Genomic DNA, 18,357 nt, shown 5'->3' on the forward strand with positions numbered 1-18,357 from the left:
ATATATATATATATATATATATATATATATATATATATCTATATCTATAGCTATACGCGCACACACACACACACACACACACACACGGTCTGAGATACACTGCCACAGCCAGCGTTAACTTTTCAGCAATTTATTGTGCTACAGTAGCTCTTCTGTGGGACTGTGGCATTTTTCCCGTTTCCAACACATCAACATCAAGAACTGACTCTTCACTTGCTGACTATTATGTCTCACCCCATGACAGGTGCCACTGTAACAATATAATCAATGTTATTCACTTTGCTTGTCAGTGGTTTTTATGTTGTGGTTGATCAGTGTTAGAGATTATATATATCCGCAAATCATTTAAAAAGGGGGCGTTGGAGAATTAGCCGTGATTTCTAAGATATCTTATGCATTCACGCATGTATATGTACGTGTGTGTGTGTATGTGTGTGTATATGTGTGTGTGTGTGTGTGTGTGTATATATATATATATATATATATATATATATATATATATATATATATATATATATATATATATATATATATATATATATATATATATATATATATATATATACACACACACACACACACACACAAGTTAACCCGTGCATGATACTCATGCATTCTAGTCAAATCAAGCTACTTAAGGTCTTAAAAAGGTTCTTGTCATGCATTTGGGCCCAGCCCAGGCCTCCTCAGGGGAAGATCGTTACTTCCCGACGCAAGCGCCCTTTTTAATGTGTGCTCATGAGGTAAAATGAGTTTGACCCCTCAACTCGTAAATTTTGCCTTTACTACCCCTCCCACGGGGGAAGGGGGGATGATGGAAGTTAACTGACTTGACTATTCTAATTTTTTTGTCAAATAATGTAAGTATACCAAATTTCAGGTCAATTGGATGAGCCCTTTCTGAGAAAATAGTTTTTTCCACACACACACACACTAACGCACGCCTATACACATGTGTGTTCATGAGGTAAAATTACCTCACGAAAATGAGTTTGAGCCCTACCAAATGTCAGGCCTTTTTAGATTTTTTTCCCCACACACACTAAGAATTTAGTAGGTCAGTGTATAACTCTGCCCAGCAGGTGGCGCTGCAACTTGGTTTTTTTTTTCCACACACACACACACACAGACAGACGCCACTAAGCATTTATATATTAGATATAGATATATAGATATATATATATATATATATATATATATATATATACACACACACACACATACACACACATGTACATGCCTATACATACATATGTACATACACATACATACATATGTACATACACATACATACATACATACACACACATACATACATATGTACATACACATACATACATACACACACATACATACATATGTACATACACATACATACATACATACATATGTACATACACATACATACATATGTACATACACATACATACATACACACACATATGTACATACACACACATACATACATATGTACATACACACACATACATACATATGTACATACACATACATATGTACATACACATACATACATACATACATACACACACATACATACATATGTACATACACATACATACATACATATGTACATACACATACATACATACATATGTACATACACATACATACATACATACACACACATATATATGTACATACACATACATATGTACATACACATACATACATACACACATACACACACATACACACATACATACATACATACATAAACTCCTGCACATAATATCTTTATAAAAAGGTGAGTTCTGAAGTCCTCACTTTATTATACATTAGGGAAACTTGTGTAGTATAAGGAATAACACACACTCCCTACTTTACGGCATCTTCAGATATCCAGACTTGTACATTTATAGGGTCACTGTACTCACATACCCTTATATATTACAGGGGGTACATTATCCCAAATACTATTACATAATGCTTCCAGTGTTGTACAGCCGCCGTGGAGCCTTTCGGGCACTCTCACTGCCAAGCAGAGTACATAAAGTATCCGTTCCGGACATACAGGGAGATAAAGTGACTTTAAGGTCACAAGAAGCTGACAGTGGGATCTGAACTAGGGCCTCCAGCAAGTCACTCAATGTCATTGTTAGTCAGCTCATTAACCACTGAGCCACGTTCTCCTACACCGCCAGGAACTAGGAATAAGAATCACCGTTTCAATGTATAACCGGTAGCTAAAAATATCGCCCACCTGCTTGAAAATTTGCAACCCTGGTCGAAACGTCTCCAATTGATAAACGATGCTCTAGCCGCAGAGTGATTAAGATCTGCACATTTTACGGCTAGAGGGATTTTGCAATCTAGTTAATGCTTTTGAGCAAAACCGCTGCGTGGGACAAATAATTACAGGTCTATCTACTGAAAAGCTCTAATGAAAGATGCTGAACTACTGCATGGGCAGCTTAGATACAAACAACTGCAAATACTGGCAGCATTGATGAAATACAGAGAAAAACCTTCCCTTTGCTTGAATTATAAAGGCTCTTCCCTAATTCTAACCAGAGCCAACTCTGCAAAATAAACCTGCACTGGTGAGTTAGTCATGCAGTCCATGGGGAATGAGGAGCAGGGGAGGGAGGGAGGGAGGACAGTGAGAGTATGTGTATAATCTAACAGCGCCTAGAGCCTTGGAGATCCTAGACCACTTCAATAGCGCAGGCCGGATTCATTAAAAATCCTGGCTGCATTCCAGCGGGGAAAATTGAAGCAGTATATTTATTGCATTTTGCTGAAATAAATCTAAAAACGTGTGAATCATATTCCTCGGAGAGATGGGGGAAGAAGCAATAAACAATCTCTGACTAATACGTAAAAGTAGAAGATGATAAAGAACAAATACATTCGAGGGTCCGCGGCAAAGACTGTATTTTGCGGCTGCAAACACTAATTAACGTGAAACCATCAAGGTACATTTTAATCGGTTGCCTATAATAAAACAGAAATAAACTTTGGAATTTATAAAGAAATCCACATTGGGATCACATTTATCGACTTATTCGAGAGTTCATCTCCTTTGTAGTACAGTTATAACCTATAGGAGGCGCTATTCTTGCTGCAGTCTATGAAAAGTTCATCGGCGACTAAAATCTATTGGCAACCGCGATATAGTAGAGAGGCTTACATTACAGCACTACTTCTAGTAAGATGTTATTGATGAATGGATGGACAAATAGACAGAAGACATACAAATACACATGAAATAGAGATGGCTTATACTTGCTAACTCTCCCAAAATATTCAGGAGACTCACAAATTCCTGGTAGTTCTCCTGGACTCCCGGGAGAGTAGGATAGTCTCTCGCATCTGCCCACTTCCTAATGAAATGGGCAGAATTAGAGCCAAAATGATGCGATGCTCAAGGAATCGTGCTATTTTAGCTCGCAGGGCAGGGCCAAAATGACGCATTTTGCCGAGCCCCGCACCTACTTCCAAAAGTTAGCAAGTATGAGATATCTACGAGAGACAGATATACTAGATAGATAATCAGGGGCAGACGCAGGATTTGTAGAGGGTAGAGGGAGTTTCCACACCACGCCGCCAGTGGGCGTGACCAGCATGCATGGGGGCGTGGCTATATTAGACAGTGCTTGACTGCTCTCCAACTCTTCCTATCCCCATAATGTACATGGGCAATGCTGCGTGCACTACTGCTAGGTGCACGCAGCTCTCCCTTTTCAAGCAGAGCTGGGTGAAGCGGGGGCAGGGTCCAGCCACCTCAATTATACAGTTTCCCAGGCTTGGAGGGGGGTTTCCAGGCACTAGGAAACCCCTCCTCGGTTTGCCTATGATAATAGCATTAGATTAGAAAAAACAGCTGTCTGCACCAAATGTCTCCAAAAGTTATATGCTAGGGCCAAATAGTAGCAGCAGGCAACTTAATAATTTTGCATGGCTCACAAATTTATAATTACTAAGTGCGGAGATATGCACATTATCAGGTGACTGCATCACACATTACAGCAAATGATTGTTTAAAAAAATGTATGATAAACTTCCCAAATGACCTGCATATTATACAACACGCTGCCCCCAAAAATGATTGTGCACCCATTATTAGTCAGTCTATTGTGCCAACCTCCCACACAAAAATAAATAAATTATACAAGCCATAGCCCTCTCCCCCCAAAAAAAATAACAAAAAATCATGACACCAGCTATTGCCCCAGTAGAACAAAAGAAAAAAAAAACACCTCTCCAGTGACCATCACTCTGTGAACGGTCACTGGAGATGTGACCGTCATTCACAGAACACTTTCCACAACACATTTTTGAGTCTACACAGCCACTGGGATTCCTTCAGCCCTGAGACAGAGGCATATTGGATAGCTCGAAGCATGATATAAATAATAAGCAGGCTACACGCTCTGTGATATTGGCCATATAACCACGCGTGTGACTTCAAAATAACGGCGAATCACAATAATGATCCTATAAAACTAGATGCAATCATCAGGGGACCCTTTGGTAAATAGGGGCGGAAGATCACCTTTATCTGCATGTTTGTTCCACCATCTTCCCACCACAGGCCCCAATGACAGCAGAAGTGATGGGGCTTCTCCAAACAAGTGCTGACCGGTTGCATCTTCCCCAATTTGGCCACTTGAAAAAAGCTGCGTATCCCTTGGGATGGGAATCAGTATTATGGGCAGCTTTACAGAAACAAAAATATCCATAACACCACCAGAATATGCTCTTTCACCCTTAAAGCAACCAAAACTCTAATTAGCGCCTGCCTTGATTATTGTAATATCTTCCTGTCTGGCATTTCTCTCCACCTATCCCTGCTTCAATCTGACTGCAACTCAAGTCTTACTAAAACTTCCCCAACCTTCAAAGTTTTTAACACTCCTCAAAAGCCACCACTTAGCCAAAGTCTACCCAACTCCCACCCGATACCACTCTCATTGACCCAGTCTTCTTCTGTCCCCAACCCCCCTTCTGTCTCAGCCTCATCCCCACTAGACTGTGACCTGTACCGAGCAGAGTCCTCATTTCCCCGTCTTCTCATCCATTCCCACCTCATCTATCCTGTAATGTCTATGTGTTATGTTTTATATATTTTAGGTTTTACATTTGTTCTGTTTCCCCACAGTCTGGTGCTGCAGAATTCTGTGGCACCCTATAAACATTAATATTGATTATATTGGACAATTTAGACAGAGAGCTCACCAGATAGATGTAGCAGAATTTAGGTAGATAACATTTGAACTTTTCAATGTTAAATACTCAAAAATAAAGTTGTTGGGTTTTTTTTCTTAAAAGAGAGAGGATATCATTATAGTAAAGATATGTTTTAAGCTATAACAAATCTGATTACATACAAGTAAAAACAAAACAAAACAGAGCTTTCGTTTTGTGGAAATATATTGAGTGAGAACTAGGACTTCAGTTCAAGGATGTGGAAAAATATAAAACTGCAAAGTTGCTGCTGTAGATTCATTTGGTCCCCGGGGAGCTGCACACAGGGGGCAGAATAACAGTGTTTTGTATCAGAGAAAACATTGCGCGCAGCTCTTTAACGTAGTGTCACATAAGGGCACATCTATTTAGCACAAATGGAAAGGCGCCTCAAACAGTTCCAATATTTATAAGAGGGTTTAAAGCTGTCCACATCACAAGTGACTGAAAAAACAACTCTTAGATAAGCGAAACGCGTTGTCACGATAAATACACTGGAGCCAGATTTATATAGCAGCAATTCAGCTCTTGTTTTATGCACTGTTATTCAGTGAGGCACACTAAACAGATTAAAATCTAAGGGACATGTCCGAAAACACAAGGAGATGGAGAAAACGTCTATAGCAACACTCTTTGCATACAATACAGATGTAATTGAAGCAGAGTCTTTATAAAAAAAAAAAAATCCACTTTTCTAAAGTTTTTCTTTGTCTGTAAGTTTGGTCCACACTAATGGTTTCCTTGAAAACATCAATGAGGTGACTGTCGTTTAGCAGTTTTGTGGTCCTGGGATCTGTATAAAACTGAAAATAAGGCTGTAGGAAGCATATGGGAGAACCAGAGAAGGACCACTGAAGGAAATGACGCTCACAAGATGTTAAGGCCACACATAAATTGGCACTTTTTTTGCATTAAAAGCACATGTGAAAGAATTTGCATTTCATCCGTGTTTGTCACTAGAATTATTAAGGTCACTAGAGCTTACTTAGGTTACGTCAATGTTTACATGTGGGAAACACCAGTGAATGGAATAAGATGTGTTTGGAAAACACACGCAAATGGAATCCAACCGGACGTTAGTAAAAACTCAAGTGGGTGAAGGGTTCTATTTTTAGCAATAGTTTTTATTTTTAGGCGTGATTACATTGCTGGACCAGTATTAAAATCGCCAATGAAACCCATGTAATTAAGGCCAGTGAGTATGAGCGTTTAATGAACCCACCCTGTCAGCCTGGGGTTCAGTGTTAAGGTGTAGAAGCATTTTGTTAGCTGATTACTAAACACAACGCATTTCAAAGGAAACTTCCCTGTGCAAAGGCCGAACCAAGTCAGATACTGGAATACTGAATAGTACTGGCCAGTACTAATTGCTCGTTGGCCAGTACTAATAGACCCATACCAAAGTGAAGAACATTATATCTTTTTGCATTGGGAATAGGGGAGAGCAATTAACTAATATCTTGCAGAAATTTAACTTGCATGCACAATCACGTTTAAAGCAACCTTAATAAGAGAAAAAAATGCTTTTTCCAATTTTTACCATATATACAGAAATTAAAACAATAAAAATAAAAAATAAAACATTTGTCCCAAGACTCTAATTAATAAAAGCTCTACCTGCCCTGGGCTAAAAAAAATAAAAAAAAATATATATATATAAAAAAATGAAATAAATTTGGTAAAATAAACACAAATTTCTTGCAAACCCAACTGCAAAATGTTTGATCCGGTCAATGAGGCTAAAAACACCTAATGTTTAAGAGGTTAAATATCTCCTATTAGAATTTCCCAATGTGATGATCCATGAGTGATTATTCTAACTCTTTAAGGAACAACTAGCAATGAGGTAAAATTAAACAACCCCTCCAGGACTGGTATGGGGTTGGCAGCAGGAGGACTTGCTGGCGTGCTAGGGGATGGGCTCATTGCCCACAAAACTGAAATTCATCTCTGCATGGAAAATTGCCAGGAGGGGGAAAAAAAAAAAATACCCTTCCACCACAAAAACTACTTTCTAGCACAAATCCGGAAAGCATTATTATCAAGTACTAGGAGTCATACCAAAATAAACAGATCGAAAAAATCCAAGAGATTGCAAAACACAAACCCGAGAGTCAACAAAGAACATGTACGAGACGTCGTCATAGCCCAGCGGGCCTCCGAGTCTGAGAGACGACTCTGCCATCACAATGCTGACCTCGTTTTCACCTGCGTTGCCATGAGGACTTGGCAAGGTTTTACCTGTGCTGAGGAGAGTAACCTTCCCTGGCATTAAATGAAAGTAATTGCAGAGTTTGCTTTCATGCCAACAGCCAGAAGTAAAACTCCTGTTACCCACTAACAGCTTTTTGGGCTTTTGGAGGGCAGATTTAATATCCCATTTTACGCCAACGTACCTGTTTAGGCTTTAGACGCTTGGCGAGTTAAAATTTTCTTGGTGCACTTGACTGTTTAGATTTGAATGGAAATAAAAAGTATGACCAAGATGTTAATATTTCTGTTCATAGATAAGGATTTATTAAGAAGAATGAAAATCCAGTGAGCACATATTGTGTGTCTTTCACAATTAATCCATAGCCGCAATGAATGGACCGGTTTATAGAATTAACACCTAAATCTATACGTCCCAAACTGATCTTCGTTTGAAGTCAAAGCTTAGCAATAAAAAGCGCTCTTATTTTACAAATTGATGCTGATGGGGTCTACTTCTGAAGCGGTGAAGAGACTAATATCCGGCAAAAGTGCCCGTTCATTCACCGCTTCGCCCCATTTAACAAAGGCTTAATACCATGGAAATCAGAGATTTCTCCGGACTTAAATCTCTATGGGAACAGTGAACTGAACCTGTTCGTCAAGTGGTGGAAAGCTTTGCTTTTACTGATAGCATCTCAGGATTGGATTACTTACCTTTTTCCGACGGAGTGCGGCCCCGGTAGAGTTGACTTTATGGCACATGTGTAACCAACCCTCGGTGCATGAGCAGTAAGTTAACTCTGTCATTTCAATGGACCCTGTCCCTTTCGCAAAAAAAATGCCCAAGATTTCCAATACAGAGAGGGATTTTCACTGAGGACCGCAGGGTAGGTAAATGTTCTTCAATAGCAGCAGCACAACTTTCTGTATTGCTGCGATCAACAGCAATACAGATCCCTAAGTATCCGCTGCCCACCAATGATATATAGACCCTTTTATATCTTAAGAAAAAACAGTGCTATCCTCCAGCCTTTATATTTCTGCTAATTATCAGAAATAACTGTATAGTGGAATATACATGTTCCATGCAGTTAAATAAGTGTAATAATTTAAGTTTTATGTCCTCAACTGTTCAATAATCACGAAGTTTATTGTGCTATATCTCGTAATGAAAATCACCCAATCAGAAGCCAGCACATACAGTACAGAGGAACGCGGTCTCCAGCAATGTTTTACTCTCCAGACTCAGACATTGCAGACGTGGTTTAGGAAACCATAAATAATTGAACATAAAATAGAAATGCTTTTGTGATTGAATTACCTGCAAATATTTCTGGTAGTGGAAAAGCCAAAATAACCTCAATACACATATTTATATCATTTTCTGTGTTCTGTACAAAACGTAATGCAAAAAGAAGAGAGTTGTATCGAAACAAAAATACAGAGAAAAGGAAAAGCATTTGTTTTAACAATAGTTATGGCCGTTTTACATTTGGTTTTCTAAGCATGTGTACAGCATAATGGATTCAGGGATGGACAATACTGGTAAAATTCCTAGTCTCCACAAACGTGTACAGGGGAAACATGTAACAAAGTATAAGCAGAATTAGGGTATTGTGTTTGAAGCCCTATTCAATTCTCTGTCCTTTACTGACTAGCAATAGACTTAGCAATAGTGCTCAATGTCAAGCAGCAGCTGCAAGGGTAAATAAAGTATTGGCATGCATAAAAAGGGGCATAGATGCAAGGGTAGACAGTGTCATTTTGCCACTGTATAAATCGTTGGTAAGACCTCATCTTGAATATGCAGTATGGTTCTGGGCACCACTCTATAAAAAAGATAATTTGGAACTAGAAAGGGTTCAGAGAAGGGCGACAAAATTGATAAAGGGTATGGAGTCATTAAGTTATGAGGAAAGGTTAGCCAGTTTAGGCATGTTTACTTTAGAAAAGAGGCGTCTAAGGGTAGATATGATTACTATGTACAAATACATTAGTGGTCAATACAGAGAGCTTTCATGGGAACTTTTTACCACTAGGACCATACACAGGACACGTGGTTATCCCCTAAGGTTAGAGGAGAGGAAATTTCACAACCAGCAAAGGAAGGGGTTCTTTACAGTAAGGGCAGTCAAGATATGAAATTCATTGCCAGGGAAGGTTGTGATGGCAGATTCAATAGATATGTTTAAGAAAGGGTTAGACAAATTTTTAGCGGAAAGGTGTATCCAGGGATACGACCGTTAATTAAAATGAAGGCTAGTAGTGGATGCAGGGTAAAAATCGGACTGCAATATTGAGTCTGAGGGGATTTTCACAATTGAAACAGATTGGCGGTTGCTTAATCTGGATCAATTTCAAATATAAGTGCAGGATCGCAGGAGATCCAAAATAGGTTGAACTTGATGGACTGGTGTCTTTTTTCAACCTCATCAACTATGTTACTATGTTACTATATGACTCTGACGACCAGACCCCTAATACCGTTGGGTTCCAACTCCCTGCTGCTAAGCCACACCCCAAAACTTTTATTGAGGGAAGATGATGTCATATAGTTAAGACTGACGGGAGGTCATTGGGACAGATAAAGAGATTATAGGAAAGATAAAAAAAAATAATGGCACTCCAAAGGTAAACTAATATCTGTGAGCAAGGCTCTGGCAACATTAAACTTTAAGCTCTTACTATTTCCATTAGACAAACAGAAAATGAAAAGATAAGATTAATGTACCTACATAGAGTTTAAACTAGAAGGATGAACAACATGGTTTGTTATTCTGAAACCCATAGCTAGGATCACGTCTACAAATAAAACATTTGTTTAATGAGTGCTACATTTAATATATATATATATATATATATATATATATATATATATATATATATATATATATATATATACACATATATATATATATATATATATATATATATATATACATATATATACATATATATACATATATATACACATACATACTTTAAATTTTCAAGGGCCATGTTCACTCTAAAATATGAAATGATCTAATGCCTTCCCGGCCCTTTGCAATCTTACAGGGCTGGACAACCTGTGTGCTCTCCAGGTTAAGGGAACTACAAACATGATTTGCCAGTTCATAGTTAGCCGATAGCTGGGACTCATAGGCAAACCGAAGGGGGGTTTCCTAGTGCCTGGCAACCCCCCTTCAAGCCTGGGGCACTGTATAATTGAGATGTCTGGACCCTGATCCCGCTTTACACAGCTCAGCTTGAAAAGGGAGAGCTGCGTGCACCTAACAGTGCTGCACGCAGCATTGCCCATGCATATTATGGGGATAGAAAGAGCTGAAGAGCAGCCAAGCACTGTCTAAAATAATAGCCACGCCCCCATGCATGCTGGTCACGCCCACTGGCGGCATGGTGTGGAAAGCCCGCTCTACAAATCCTGCGTTTGCCCCTGGGGACTTATAGTTTCATCAAACTTCAGATGGGAGTTCTACAGTGAAAGATTCTAGTCTTTCCTCAAAGATAAACAAAAAAAGTTGCTGAAAACTTTGCATGTTTATATGGGACTATTATTAGCAGCTCGTTAATCTAACATGACTTTGTGAGGCTTTAAGATACATATTTTAGAAAAATTCTACTATTTCAAATGGAAAACAAGTGAACGACTGTTGACATTGGTGTCTGCATTTGGCCGCCCACCGAACTCCCTTCCTGACAATGTTTAAAAGAAACAATCATAAATTCAGCTACAAATGTTAACAATAGCAACTGAAAAAAATGACATTTATACCTTCTCAGGAAAAATATAAGAACACTATGTACGGGTCTAATGGTCAGCGAGTTGGAAGTTACACTGCATTCCTAAGTAATAACATCACACAGTCATTTGGATCAACACACACATAATAAAAAAGAAAAATAGTTTTGGAGCAGATAGTTTTGATTGTTACAGACACGTCACTTCTTAATAAGAAAAGATGCCATTAAAAGACCACAGATCACAGGACAGAACGGTAGAAACAACAGAGCGAATCTGACCTAAATTGCCTATTTTTCCCAAAACCCCCATAACATAAGAGTCTTACAGCTTACCCATTAAAAGACAGGTATTTAAATTGATAATGGCAGGGTAATATGCCACTATACCCTAAGAAACTGAGGAATACTAAAAGTTATCTACATGCAACGATCGTTCTATCCATATTTGTTTTGAGTTAAAGGAGAATTCCTAACAAGTTTTCGACACAAGCCCGGGAACAGATCTCCGAAGCCGTTGGAGCAGAGTTGTTAGAGCTCTTCCTAAAATAGTCCTGCCGTGAGTGAGTGGGTCTGTCTATACATTCAGAAATACATTATCAGAGTGCAGCTGGCGTTTCTCCTTCTTGGGAAGACATCGAAAATGCTAAGTTTAGTTAGGATTTAACAAATAGCACTGACACCACATTTGAATTCTGGGAAATCTGTCAAAATGTGCAATTTAAAATTTAAAAATGTTTCACCAACTCATCTGTAAATCGATCGCTTTTTGCTCAATTTAATAAACTGCCCCAGAGAGGGGCATTGCCATATTAGCTGTTTAAAGAAAACCCCTTTCCTTTTTAGTTCTCAGAGGGCCAGTGGTTGACTGCTGGTAAACATAACGCTATGTAGTAAATGTTGCTAATTTAATAGTAATAATTTTGCCTTGACACATAACCCAATACTGTGACCTAGGTTTACACTTCATAAATAGTGACTTTGTAATGTCTCACTGCATAGTTTCATAATAATAATCCTCTGATATCTGCTGCCTGAAACGGGCACGCCAATGTAAATAGAGTGAACGTCCACGGAAAGTAAAGGGACTTTCATTTTATTGTACTATAACTAGGCATGTTTTACAATGAATACATATGCATTTGCTTTTTTTTGGTTAATATGTAAACTTATTGACCAGAAGGAGCTTGTCAGGTCTGCCTCCCCTTGTTTTATTCTGTAAACTAGAATAATCTGCTTATCAACACATCAGCAGCAGAAGAAAGCAAATGGAAAACGTGGATTGTGTTGGTAGACAGTGTTGAATGAAGACAACAGAAATTATTGTTGGAAATGAATAGTTGAAGCAAAAAACAATAATATAAATAAAAAAATAAGCCTGGAAACTAATACAAGTATGATAAGTTAAAGTGAATGCATGCTGTGATACCTTAGATCAGTGTTTCTCAACTCCAGTCCTCAGGACCCCCTAGCAGTACATGTTTTCCATATCTCCTTGCTGGAGCACAGGTGTATTCATTACTGACTGACACATTGTAGCAGGTGGTATAATTATTTCACTGGTCACCTGGCAATCCTGCACGGTTAGTGGGTCCTGAGGACTGGAGTTGAGAAACACTGCCTTAGTATGTGTTCCATAAACGACCCAAACACCCGATAATAATCAGATCTAAAATCGCTTGGCTCACCAGGTGCTTGGTAAATCTGGTCAGAAGATGACCTCTACTGGTCTGTGTGTGACCATATTCAGACCACAATAACAGGTCCCAGGTGAAGTGGTAAGTGACTTCGCTGATCGGCATGTGTGCCGAGAGGCCAGATTTCATTCAACTTGACAACTGCCGTGTGGCCCAATTAACGGATCTCTACTTCTCTTTAATCCCTGTCTATTAAGCTATAGACCACATATATCATTTCCTAAGCTATCAATCTTGTTAAACCTTTAAAGTTTTTGTACATGTTAAAAGTAATCTCCCTAGGGAATTGAAAAAATAAAAAATAAAAAAAAAAATGTAAAAAAAATCTAATTATTTGTCACCATTTGTCTTGTAAACCTGGTGGTCGTGTTGGTGCCAACAGCACATTTTTTATATTTACAAACCTACTGCAATGGAGAATTCTTTCTGATAAGTCAAGCTTTTATATTATTGAAAAGCTTCTAAAAAGTGTAGGTTTGGGTTGACTTAAGATAAGTTTCAGCAGGTCTCCCGATGTCTGTAATGGTCCAGTGAAGGAGATCCTGTCTCCTACTGCTTCTGTGATTAAAACAAGCAGCAGCATCTTTGTTGCGCCTCTTCTGTGAATGGAAAGAGGAGGGGCTTCAACAACCCTGCTGATAATTTCAAAAAGGCCCATTTGAGGATTGGGGGACCATTTGAAAAAGGTATCGCCAGAGAATGGGCAAGATTTATAACCAAAATTCATTCAACCCAAAACTTAATGTTTAGTGTTGGGTAGATTTAGCCTTTGTAGGGAATATATCCCTTATTATATACATGTAAACTTTATACACTATTAATTATGCAAGTTTGCAAAGGAATCATGAAGGATCTTCACATTTGTAGTCAAAGGAACAGTCTCATGTGGCTGAAAAATAGGAAAATTGTACAAGGGTCACTTGACTGTGCAAGACAAGCCATATATATGATAACATGGTCCCTAAGTTTAGAGAGCCGGCAAAACGTGTCTATAAGATCAAGTCTAGAAGAAGTGAAACAAATGACTTGATGTACGAGAAATTAAGTCACCATCTCTGCATCTGGTGTGGCTGCTTGTTGGTGAGAAGACCCAACCACACAAGACTTAGCTGGCCAGACTCTAGACATACACTGCACTTATGTACAGAATAGCCAAAAGGATTATATAATGGACTGGAAGCATAAAAAGCTAAGTAGTCCAGAAAAGTGGCCAAACACAGGGCTAGAATGATCAGGATTCCAAGGATAAACTGGAGATGCCTTTACACCCACATGAGGCAACACCACCTACAAGTTGATGTATATTTGTGGTTTGGGATGGAGAACATTGAGGTTTCCGAGGTTGTTGTCAATGTGAAAAACAGGAAGTGAGAATAAACCGAGTGAGTAGTTTTAGTCTCCAGTGCCAAATAACTGTGCATTATCTTGTACAAAGGCGAGAGTCTACTTAATCAGCACTTCTGTGATGACCACAAGCAAAACATAAAAATAAAATAGACTGTCTTATAAGCTCAGAATATCCTATACGTTCCCAGCCATGTAGTTAAAATACTGTTGGTATGAACAGTAGAAAACATATTGTACATAAATAGGGTTGGGGCAGCTCCGTGGATAAATGCACCAACTGAATCATTGTAACGGAATTAAGGACTGTTGCAGAGTTGGTCGCAAAACGGGAGTAAACTACTCTATAAAATAGCATAGAAAATAGCACATTTCCACCCATATGCAGAGCCATAAACATCTCGAGATGTGTCCACCTCCGTATTTGCAGGCATATATCAGTATCTTTTCAGGTCTGCAAGGACCGTATTGGTGTAAATGCGCATTTACTGCACATTGGAAGGACCTTTCACTCCCCTGTCCCGCCTCTTGCACTCGCAGGTAGGCGTAATTGTCAGAATCACTTAATTCTGCATAGGAAAAGTAAATGCATTCACTGACATGTGCGTAAAAATATCATAGTGCTATCAATATATTAGTCTGGAAATAGAAAAATAATATTGTCACCTATTGTATTCCAAGCAAAAGCTTATTTTAACAAAAGACATGGACTATAAATATATATTGGACAGGATCTTAATGAGTATTTCCCCCTATTTTAGCTTCTATGTTTATCAAACAAATTAACGGCAAGAGTGACTCATCACATCTGTTGGTGAAGCACATGATGATCAGTGGTATGTACTGTATGGTTTACAGCAGCGGAATTGATGTAGGGTGTCATCTGTGGTTCAGGTCCCTGTTGGTCACCACTTTGTATATTCTCCAAGTTGAAACATCTGGAGCATTTCCAAAAATAATTCGGGTGAGCCAAGTTGTTGGATTACAGTGGCCTAGAGAACAAGTTTGCCCCGACACTTTGCTTCAGATACTTTAGCTTAGAGAAATCAGCAGGGCAGAGAGTATGTCTTAAATGGCTCCAGGGACTTGACCCTGGTTTCTTGGCTTATTTCTTTTTCAGTCCCTCACTCCTTAAGCTGCAGCCTAGAGTTCTCCTTCGCAACTATCACAAAGTTATGTATAAAGAAGAGGTCCACACTTATATAACTATATCATTTAGATGTGGTTGGAGTTCACATGGTTATAATGAAATGCAAAAATTCAACTGGACAAGTGGAACTATGGGACCATTCACTGGATCAATGCACCACTTTGCATTTTAACTTTGGGTAGAGTTCGACTAATGTGTGGAAATTAAGTGTTTTTAGGAAGACTATAATATAAAGTGATCATTTTTTTAAATTTCCCTTTTAGATTGGTTTTAAATGTATTTTATTAAAACAAAAAAAAAAATAAGACACATAAGTAAAAAGCCTTTGATCAACAGCGTTTGAATCCAAGAATATGGGAAATAGGAAATTACTCAAGTCCCCAGCTCACAGTTCAAGCCCATTTAATTACGGTTTCATTTTCACTGTAGTTTTTAATTAAGAGAACATGTTTCCAACAGAACCAGAGTAATATTCTTACAAAGAGCTATCACACAAGTTGCAATCAGAAAACCAATGAACATTTTAATTGAGCTGCTTTTTTTCTCCTGAAAACATTAAACGACTTAAAATGTAACATGCCCCCTGTTTTAATTACAGCGAAATATAATTATGCCCTAAAAGTAAATGTATACATTCTTTTAACTAACCCTCACCAAGGAACTATACCCAGAATGTGAGCTACTCTTAATTAACATTAAATGATGTATGACTTTTTAATGACATTAATCTAGGATATTAGAATTCTTTGTGATAACTGCACTTCAAAGCAAAGGTGCACATGCTGCTTACACAAACTGGAGGGAGACAATTTTTGCCTGAGCCAAACCAATACTCATGAGGATGGAGGTTATAGACCAGGAAATAGTGAGGAATGTCTGTCAGTTCTCCATAACTGCATGGGAGTTTGACCCCAGTGACTCTAACTAGGTGGGTGGAAAAAAATATTATTCATTCAGTCATTCATTGTCTACAGAATCATCCTGAAATGACCAATAAACCCAAGGATGACTTGAATTATAAAAGATTTCATAATGCTAAATTATACATCAGATGACTTTCTACAAGATTTAGCCACTGTTGAGAGCACTTATCAAATGAGTATTTTTGCTGATGCTAACATTCACTTGGGCTGAAGCCCGAGGCTCACATTCACTTGGGCTGAAGCCCGAGGCTCACATTCACTTGGGCTAAGGACCGAGGCTCACATTCCCTCGGGCTGAGGACCGAGGCTCACATTCACTTGGGCTGAAGCCCGAGGCTCACATTCACTTGGGCTGAGGACCGAGGCTCACATTCTCTCGGGCTGAGGACCGAGGCTCACATTCACTTGGGCTGAGGCCCGAGGCTCACATTCTCACGGGCTGAGGACCGAGGCTCACATTCCCTCGGGCTGAGGACCGAGGCTCACATTCACTTGGGCTGAGGACCGAGGCTCACATTCACTTGGGCTGAAGCCCGAGGCTCACATTCACTTGGGCTGAGGACCCAGGCTCACATTCCCTCGGGCTGAGGACCGAGGCTCACATTCACTCGGGCTGAGGCCTGAGGCTCACATTCACTTGGGCTGAGGCCTGAAGCTCACATTCACTTGGGCTGAGGACCGAGGCTCACATTCCCTCGGGCTGAGGACCGAGGCTCACATTCCCTCCGGCTGAGGACCGAGGCTCACATTCCCTCGGGCTGAGGACCGAGGCCCACATTCCCTCGGGCTGAGGACCGAGGCTCACATTCTCTCGGGCTGAGGACCGAGGCTCACATTCTCTCGGGCAGAGGACCGAGGCTCACATTCTCTCGGGCAGAGGACCGAGGCTCACATTCCCTCGGGCTGAGGACCGAGGCTCACATTCACTTGGGCTGAGGCCTGAGGCTCACATTCACTTGGGCTGAGGACCGAGGCTCACATTCACTTGGGCTGAGGACCGAGGCTCACATTCCCTCGGGCTGAGGACCGAGGCCCACATTCCCTCGGGCTGAGGACCGAGGCCCACATTCCCTCGGGCTGAGGACCGAGGCTCACATTCTCTCGGGCTGAGGACCGAGGCTCACATTCCCTTGGGCTGAGGACCGAGGCTCACATTCACTTGGGCTGAGGACCGAGGCTCACATTCACTTGGGCTGAGGACCGAGGCTCACATTCACTTGGGCTGAGGACCGAGGCTCACATTCACTTGGGCTGAGGCCTGCTTGCCATAATTATACAATTAACTTAAGCTCAGAGACTTGAAGTTGATCATAGGTGGTAGGGGACATTTATGATACTATAGCACAGGTAGATATGCACAAAAACTTGCTCCATAGCAACCAGAAGGATTTACTTTAGCTTCTATTGTGGAGATGTGCTATGTGTTACCTCTGTGGAAAGATCGTTTCTAGAGGCTACAAAGTGCAACTATGAATGGTGTTAACTCTTAAAAGTGTCCATACATGCTGTAATTCAGACAGAAAATTAGGTAATTTTTGACCAGAGAGTCTGAAAGTCACTGTATACGTGGGCCCACAAAGACAGAAAACAATCAGATATAGATTGGAATCAATCACATGGATTTGGTACTGGCTAAAAATGTAGGACAATGATTGAGTTCAGACAGCGTGTTACAAAATTGCCAGACCGTACGGTCACATGGGGAAACTGGGAAGGTGTGCTTCTATTAGGGTACCTACATTGCTGTGCATTATTGACTTTCTTGAACACTCTTTCCATTGAAGACGTATATACAATATAATCTCTACTAAGAGTAGGGTGAGCAGCGATTTGGTCGAGACATATGCTAGTCCATTTCTACCTTAGTACAAACAGTTCTCATTTTATTGCTTTACATGAAGAACATTTTAGTTAATCTGTCCAATTACCAAGCATTGCACAGATCTAGTTACAGGGGACAGATATAACTAACTAAAAAGTACTAAATACAACTATAATCAAAAGTAGAATAAAAAAAGCATATTTTTTTAGATATCTTATAGTAACGAGAGTGTCCCAGTAGAACTTAAAATACATGTTTTCTTTTAGTAGTATTTCAAAC

General features: G+C 39.7%; 1 protein-coding gene across 1 annotated transcript in view; it reads right to left on the reverse strand.

The window, feature by feature from the left end:
* Window positions 1-18,357, reverse strand: part of SETBP1 (SET binding protein 1) — a 150,251-nt gene that overhangs the window by 12,737 nt on the left and 119,157 nt on the right. The gene's annotated exons all lie outside the window — the stretch shown is intronic.

This window comes from Mixophyes fleayi, chromosome 1 (assembly GCF_038048845.1).
Source record: "Mixophyes fleayi isolate aMixFle1 chromosome 1, aMixFle1.hap1, whole genome shotgun sequence".
Classification (NCBI taxonomy): domain Eukaryota; kingdom Metazoa; phylum Chordata; class Amphibia; order Anura; family Limnodynastidae; genus Mixophyes; species Mixophyes fleayi.